Genomic DNA, 8,634 nt, shown 5'->3' with positions numbered 1-8,634 from the left:
CGAATTTGTCGACAACACGAAGCAAAGGCAAGAGTTTGACGTAGTAGTTCTGCGGAAACCCGCAAGGTGGAGAGAAGTAATGAATAAACGGAAAATGAGGCATCCACCCGTTCGTAGCAATTGTTACAATGAAACCCATACGGGTTGATCGAAAGAAAAGCCTCATAGTTGAAGAAAAATTCGTCCTGGTCCGGGACCACCGCCTTTCCGGGCAGCCGGTAACCATCTGAGCTAACCAGGCGGCTAGCAGATGGCAGGGCGAAGTCGAATTTGTCGACAACACGAAGCAAAAGCAATAGTTTGACGCAGTAGTTCTGGCGAAACCCGCAAGGTGCAGAGAAGTAATGAATAAACGGAAAATGAGACATCCACCCGTTCGTAGCAATTGCTATAAAAGAAACCCATACGGGTTCCTCGAAAGAAAAGCCTCATAGTTGAAGAAAAATTCGTCCTGGTCCGGGACCACCGCCTTTCCGGGGCAGCTGGTCTACCATCTGAGCTAGCCAGGCGGCTAGCAGATGGCAGGGCGAAGTCGAATTCGTCGACAATAAGAAGCAAAGGCAAGAGTTTGACGTAGTAGTTCTGCGGAAACCCGCAAGGTGGAGAGAAGAAATGAATAAACGGAAAATGAGGCATCCACCCGTTCGTAGCAATTGCTACAAAGGAAACCCATACGGGTTCCTTGACAGAAAAGCCTCATAGTTGCAGAAAAATTCGTCCTGGTCCGGGACCACCGCCTTTCTGGGGCAGCCGGTCTATCATCTGAGCTAACCAGGCGGCTAGCAGATGGCACCGCGAAGTCGAATTTGTCGACAACACGAAGCAAAGGCAAGAGTTTGACGTAGTAATTCTGCGGAAACCCGCAAGGTGGAGAGAAGTAATGAATAAATGGAAAATGAGACACCCACCCGTTCGTAGCAATTGCTACAAAGGAAACCCATACGGGTTCCTCGAAAGAAAAGCCTCATACTTGAAGAAAAATTCGTCCTGGCCCGGGACCCGAACCCGGGACCACCGCCATTCCGGAGCAGCCGCTCTACCATCTGAGCTAACCAGGCGGCTAGCAGATGGCAGGGCGAAGTCGAATTTGTCGACAACACGAAGCAAAGGCAAGAGTTTGACGTAGTAGTTCTGCGGAAACCCGCAAGGTGGAGAGAAGTAATGAATAAACGGAAAATTACACATCCACCCGTTCGTAGCAATTGCTAAAAAGGAAACCTATACCGGTTCCTCGAAAGAAAAGCCTCATACTTGAAGAAAAATTCGTCCTGGCCCGGGACCCGAACCCGGGACCACCGCCATTCCGGGGCAGCCGCTCTACCAGCTGAGCTAACCATGCGGCTAGCAGATGGCAGGGCGAAGGCGAATTTGTTGACAACACGAAGCAAAGGCAAGAGTTTGACGTAGTAGTTCTGCGGAAACCCGCAAGGTGGAGAGAAGTAATGAATAAACGGAAAATTCCACATCCACCCGTTCGTAGCAATTGCTACAAAGGAAACCTATACCGGTTCCTCGAAAGAAAAGCCTCATACTTGAAGAAAAATTCGTCCTGGTCCGGGACCCGAACCCGGGACCACCGCCTTTCCGGGGCAGCCGCTCTACCATCTGAGCTAACCAGGCGGCTAGCAGATGGCAGGGCGAAGTCGAATTTGCCGACAACACGAAGTAAAAGCAAGAGTTTGACATAGTAGTTCTGCGGAAACCCGCAACGTGGAGAGAAGTAATGAATAAACGGAAAATTACACATCACCCCGTTCGTAGCAATTGCTACAAAGGAAACGTATACCGGTTCCTCGAAAGAAAAGCCTCATACTTGAAGAAAAATTCGTCCTGGTCCGGGACCCGAACCCGGGACCACCGCCTTTCCTGGGCAGCCGCTCTACCATCTGAGCTAACCAGGCGGCTAGCAGATGGGAGGGCGAAGTCGAATTTGTCGACAACACGAAGCAAAGGCAAGAGTTTGACGTAGTAGTTCTGCGGAAACCCGCAAGGTGGAGAGAAGTAATGAATAAACGGAAAATGAGGCATCCACCCGTTCGTAGCAATTGCTACAATGAAACCCATACGGGTTGATCGAAAGAAAAGCCTCATAGTTGAAGAAAAATTTGTCCTGGTCCGGGACCACCGCCTTTCCGGGCAGCCGGTAACCATCTGAGCTAACCAGGCGGCTAGCAGATGGCAGGGCGAAGTCGAATTTGTCGACAACACGAAGCAAAAGTAATAGTTTGACGCAGTAGTTCTGCGGAAACCCGCAAGGTGGAGAGAAGTAATGAATAAACGGAAAATGAGGCATCCACCCGTTCGTAGCAATTGCTACAAAGGAAACCCATACGGTTTCCTCGACAGAAAAGCCTCATAGTTGAATAAAAATTCGTCCTGGTCCGGGACCACCGCCTTTCCGGGGCAGCTGGTCTACCATCTGAGCTAACCAGGCGGCTAGCAGATGGCACGGCGAACTCGAATTTGTCGACAACACGAAGCAAAGTCAAGAGTTTGACGTAGTAGTTCTCCGGAAACCCGCAAGGTGGAGAGAAGTAATGAATAAACGGAAAATGAGACACCCACCCGTTCGTAGCAATTGCTACAAAGGAAACCCATAAGGGTTCCTCGAAAGAAAAGCCTCATAGTTGAAGAAAAATTCGTCCTGATCCGGGACCACAACCCGGGACCACCGCCTTTCCGGGGCATCCGCTCTACCATCTCAGCTAACCAGGCGGTTAGCAGATGGCAGGGCGAAGTCGAATTTGTCGACAACATGAAGCAAAGGCAAGAGTTTGGCGTAGTAGTTCTGCGGAAACCCGCAAGGTGGCGAGAAGTAATGAATAAACGGAAAATTACACATCCACCCGTTCGTAGCAATTGCTACAAAGGAAACCTATACCGGTTCCTCGAAAGAAAAGCCTCATACTTGAAGAAAAATTCGTCCTGGTCCGGGACCCGAACCCGGGACCACCGCCTTTCCGGGGCAGCCGCTCTACCATCTGAGCTAACCAGGCGGCTAGCAGATGGCAGGGCGAAGTCGAATTTGTCGACAACACGAAGTAAAGGCAAGAGTTTGACGTAGTAGTTCTGCGGAAACCCGCAAGGTGGAGAGAAGTAATGAATAAACGGAAAATGAGGCATCCACCCGTTCGTAGCAATTGCTACAATGAAACCCATACCGGTTGATCGAAAGAAAAGCCTCATAGTTGAAGAAAAATTCGTCCTGGTCCGGGACCACCGCCTTTCCGGGCAGCCGGTAACCATCTGAGCTAACCAGGCAGCTAGCAGATGGCAGGGCGAAGTCGAATTCGTCGACAACAAGAAGCAAAGGCAAGAGTTTGACGTAGTAGTTCTGCGGAAACCCGCAAGGTGGAGAGAAGTAATGAATAAACGGAAAATGAGGCATCCACACGTTCGTAGCAATTGCTACAAAGGAAACCCTGACGGTTTCCTCGACAGAAAAGCCTCATAGTTGAATAAAAATTCGTCTTGGTCCGGGACCACCGCCTTTCCGGGGCAGCCGGTCTACCATCTCAGCTAACCAGGCGGCTAGCAGATGGCAGGGCGAAGACGAATTTGTCGACAACACGAAGCAAAGACAAGAGTTTGACGTAGTAGTTCTGCGGAAACCCTCATGGTGGAGAGAAGTAATGAATAAACAGAAAATTACACATCCACCCGTTCATAGCAATTGCTACAAAGGAAACCTATACCGGTTCCTCGAAAGAAAAGCCTCATACTTGAAGAAATATTCGTCCTGGTCCGGGACCCGAACCCGGGACCACCGCCTTTCCGGGGCAGCCGCTCTACCATCTGAGCTAACCAGGCGGCTAGCAGATGGCAGGGCGAAGACGAATTTGTCGACAACAGGAAGCAAAGGCAAGAGTTTGACGTAGTAGTTCGGCGGAAACCCGCAAGGTGGAGAGAAGTAATGAATAAACGGAAAATTACACATCCACCCGTTCGTAGCAATTGCTACAAAGGAAACCTATACCGGTTCCTCGAAAGAAAAGCCTCATACTTGAAGAAAAATTCGTCCTGGTCCGGGACCCGAACCCGGGACCACCGCCTTTCCGGGGCAGCCGCTCTACCATCTGAGCTAACCAGGCGGCTAGCAGATGGCAGGGCGAAGTCGAATTTGTCGACAACACGAAGTAAAGGCAAGAGTTTGACGTAGTAGTTCTGCGGAAACCCGCAAGGTGGAGAGAAGTAATGAATAAACGGAAAATGAGGCATCCACCCGTTCGTAGCAATTGCAATAATGAAACCCATACGGGTTGATCGAAAGAAAAGCCTCATAGTTGAAGAAAAATTCGTCCTGGTCCGGGACCACCACCTTTCCGGGCAGCCGGTAACCATCTGAGCTAACCAGGCGGCTAGCAGATGGCAGGGCGAAGTCGAATTTGTCTACAACACGAAGCAAAAGCAATAGTTTGACGCAGTAGTTCTGCGGAAACCCGCAAGGTGGAGAGAAGTAATGAATAAACGGAAAATGAGACATCCACCCGTTCGTAGCAATTGCTACAAAGGAAACCCATACGGGTTCCTTGACAGAAAAGCCTCATAGTTGCAGAAAAATTCGTCCTGGTCCGGGACCACCGCCTTTCCGGGGCAGCCGGTCTACCACCTGAGCTAACCAGCCGGCTAGCAGATGGCACGGCGAAGTCGAATTTGTCTACAACACGAAGCAAAAGCAATAGTTTGACGCAGTAGTTCTGCGGAAACCCGCAAGGAGGAGAGAAGTAATGAATAAACGGAAAATGAGGCATCCACCCGTTCGTAGCAATTGCTACAATGAAACCCATACGGGTTGATCGAAAGAAAAGCCTCATAGTTGAAGAAAAATTCGTCCTGGTCCGGGACCACCACCTTTCCGGGCAGCCGGTAACCATCTGAGCTAACCAGGCGGCTAGCAGATGGCACGGCGAACTCGAATTTGTCGACAACACGAAGGAAAGGCAAGAGTTTGACGTAGTAGTTCTCCGGAAACCCGCAAGATGGATAGAAGTAATGAATAAACGGAAAATGAGACAACCACCCGTTCGTAGCAATTGCTACAAAGGAAACCCATACGGGTTCCTTGACAGAAAAGCCTCATAGTTGCAGAAAAATTCGTCCTCGTCCGGGACCACCGCCTTTCCCGGGCAGCCGGTCTACCATCTGAGCTAACCAGCCGGCTAGCAGATGGCACGGCGAAGTCGAATTTGTCGACAACACGAAGCAAAGGCAAGAGTTTGACGTAGTAGTTCTGCGGAAACCCGCAAGGTGGAGAGAAGTAATGAATAAACGGAAAATGAGACACCCACCCGTTCGTAGCAATTGCTACAAAGGAAACCCATACGGGTTCCTCGAAAGAAAAGCCTCATAGTTGAAGAAAAATTCGTCCTGGTCCGGGACCCCAACCCGGGACCACCGCCTTTCCGGGGTAGCCGCTCTACCATCTCAGCTAACCAGGCGGCTAGCATATGGCAGGGCGAAGTCGAATTTGTCGACAACACGAAGCAAAGGCAAGAGTTTGACGTAGTAGTTGTGCGGAAACCCGCAAGGTGGAGAGAAGTAATGAATAAACGGAAAATGAGACATCCACCCTTTCGTAGCAATCGCTTCAATGGAAACCCATACGGATTCCTCGAAAGAAAAGCCTCATAGTTGAAGAAAAATTCGTCCTGGTCCGGGACTCCAGCCCGGGACCGCAGCCTTACCGGGGCAGGCGGTCCTGGTCCGGGACCACCGCCTTTCCGGGCAGCCGGTAACCATCTGAGCTAACCAGGCGGCTAGCAGATGGCAGGGCGAAGTCGAATTTGTCGACAACACGAAGCAAAATAATAGTTTGACGCAGTAGTTCTGCGGAAACCCGCAAGGTGGAGAGAAGTAATGAATAAACGGAAAATGAGACATCCACCCGTTCGTAGCAATTGCTACAAAAGAAACCCATACGGGTTCCTCGAAAGAAAAGCCTCAAAGTTGCAGAAAAATTCGTCCTGGTCCGGGACCACCGCCTTTCCGGGGCAGCCGGTCTACCATCTGAGCTAACCAGGCGGCTAGCAGATGGCACGGCGAAGTCGAATTTGTCGACAACACGAAGCAAAGGCAAGAGTTTGACGTAGTAGTTCTGTGGAAACCCGCAAGGTGGAGAGAAGTAATGAATAAACGGAAAATGAGACACCCACCCGTTCGTAGCAATTGCTACAAAGGAAACCCATACGGGTTCCTCGAAAGAAAAGCCTCATAGTTGAAGAAAAATTCGTCCTGGTCCGGGACCACAACCCGGCACCACCGCCTTTCCGGGGCAGCCGGTAACCATCTCAGCTAACCAGGCGGCTAGCAGATGGCAGGGCGAAGTCGAATTTGTCGACAACACGAAGCAAAAGCAATAGTTTGACGCAGTAGTTCTGGCGAAACCCGCAAGGTGGAGAGAAGTAATGAATAAACGGAAAATGAGACATCCACCCTTTCGTAGCAATTGCTATAAAAGAAACCCATACGGGTTCCTCGAAAGAAAAGCCTCATAGTTGAAGAAAAATTCGTCCTGGTTCGGGACCACCGCCTTTCCGGGGCAGCCGGTCTACCATCTGAGCTAGCCAGGCGGCTAGGAGATGGCAGGGCGAAGTCGAATTCGTCGACAATTAGAAGCAAAGGCAAGAGTTTGACGTAGTAGTTCTGCGGAAACCCGCAAGGTGGAGAGAAGTAATGAATAAACGGAAAATGAGGCATCCACCCGTTCGTAGCAATTGCTACAAAGGAAACCCATACGGGTTCCTTGACAGAAAAGCCTCATAGTTGCAGAAAAATTCGTCCTGGTCCGGGACCACCGCCTTTCTGGGGCAGCCGGTCTACCATCTGAGCTAACCAGGCGGCTAGCAGATGGCACGGCGAAGTCGAATTTGTCGACAACACGAAGCAAAAGCAATACTTTGACGTGGTAGTTCTGCGGAAATCCGCGAGGTGGAGAGAAGTAATGAATGAACGGAAAATGAGGCATCCACCCATTCGTAGCAATTGCTACAAAGGAAACCCATACGGGTGCCTCGAAATAAAAGCGTCTTAGTTGAAGAAAAATTCGTCCTGGTCCGGGACCACCGCCTTTCCGGGGCAGCCGGTCTACCATCTGAGCTAACCAGGCGGATAGCAGATGGCAGGGCGAAGTCGAATTCGTCGAGAACACGAAGCAAAGGCAAGAGTTTGACGTAGTAGTTCTGCGGAAACCCACAAGGTGGAGAGAAGTAATGAATAAACGCAAAATGAGACATCCACCCGTTCGTAGCAATTGCTAAAAAGGAAACCCATACGGGTTGCTCGAAAGAAAAGCCTCATAGTTGAAGAAATATTCGTCCTGGTCCGGGACCACCGCCTTTCCGTGGCAACCGGTCTACCATCTGAGCTAACCAGGCGGCTAGCAGATGGCACGGCGAAGTCGAATTTGTCGACAACACGAAGCAAAGCCAAGTGTTTGACGTAGTTGTTCTGCGGAAACCCGCATTGTGGAGAGAACTAATGAATAAACGGAAAATGAGACACCCACCCGTTCGTAGCAATTGCTACAAAGGAAACCTGTACCGGTTCCTCGAAAGAAAAGCCTCATACTTGAAGAAAAATTCGTCCTGGTCCGGGACCCGAACCCGGGACCACCGCCTTTCTGGGGCAGCCGCTCTACCAACTGAGCTAACCAGGCGGCTAGCAGATGGCAGGGCGAAGTCGAATTTGTCGATAACACGAAGCAAAGGCAAGAGTTTGACGTAGTAGTTCTGCGGAAACCCGCAAGGTGGACAGAAGTAATGAATAAACGGAAAATTACACATCCACCCGTTCGTAGCAATTGCTACAAAGGAAACCTATACCGGTTCCTCGAAAGAAAAGCCTCATACTTGAAGAAAAATTCGTCCTGGTCCGGGACCCGAACCCGGGATCACCGCCTTTCCGGGGCAGCCGCTCTACCATCTCAGCTAACCAGGCGGCTAGCAGAAGGCAGGGCGAAGTCGAATTTGTCGACAACACGAAGCAAAGGCAAGAGTTTGACGTAGTAGTTCTGCGGAAACCCGCAAGGTGGAGAGAAGTAATGAATAAACGGAAAATGAGGCATCCACCCGTTCGTAGCAATTGTTACAATGAAACCCATACGGGTTGATCGAAAGAAAAGCCTCATAGTTGAAGAAAAATTCGTCCTGGTCCGGGACCACCGCCTTTCCGGGCAGCCGGTAACCATCTGAGCTAACCAGGCGGCTAGCAGATGGCAGGGCGAAGTCGAATTTGTCGACAACACGAAGCAAAAGCAATAGTTTGACGCAGTAGTTCTGGCGAAACCCGCAAGGTGCAGAGAAGTAATGAATAAACGGAAAATGAGACATCCACCCGTTCGTAGCAATTGCTATAAAAGAAACCCATACGGGTTCCTCGAAAGAAAAGCCTCATAGTTGAAGAAAAATTCGTCCTGGTCCGGGACCACCGCCTTTCCGGGGCAGCTGGTCTACCATCTGAGCTAGCCAGGCGGCTAGCAGATGGCAGGGCGAAGTCGAATTCGTCGACAATAAGAAGCAAAGGCAAGAGTTTGACGTAGTAGTTCTGCGGAAACCCGCAAGGTGGAGAGAAGAAATGAATAAACGGAAAATGAGGCATCCACCCGTTCGTAGCAATTGCTACAAAGGAAACCCATAC

At 50.4% G+C, this 8,634-nt stretch overlaps 1 non-coding gene across 1 annotated transcript; it reads right to left on the bottom strand.

Annotated features, from left to right (window-relative positions):
- Window positions 1-7,579: 7,579 nt before the first annotated feature.
- Window positions 7,580-7,654, bottom strand: TRNAS-AGA (transfer RNA serine (anticodon AGA)). The gene has a single exon. It is a non-coding gene; the product is annotated as a tRNA-Ser (tRNA).
- Between the last annotated feature and the right edge of the window lie 980 nt (window positions 7,655-8,634).

This window comes from Dermacentor andersoni, unplaced genomic scaffold (genome assembly GCF_023375885.2).
Source record: "Dermacentor andersoni unplaced genomic scaffold, qqDerAnde1_hic_scaffold ctg00000039.1, whole genome shotgun sequence".
In the NCBI taxonomy this organism is placed as follows: domain Eukaryota; kingdom Metazoa; phylum Arthropoda; class Arachnida; order Ixodida; family Ixodidae; genus Dermacentor; species Dermacentor andersoni.
This window is presented reverse-complemented; position numbering and strand designations above follow the sequence as displayed.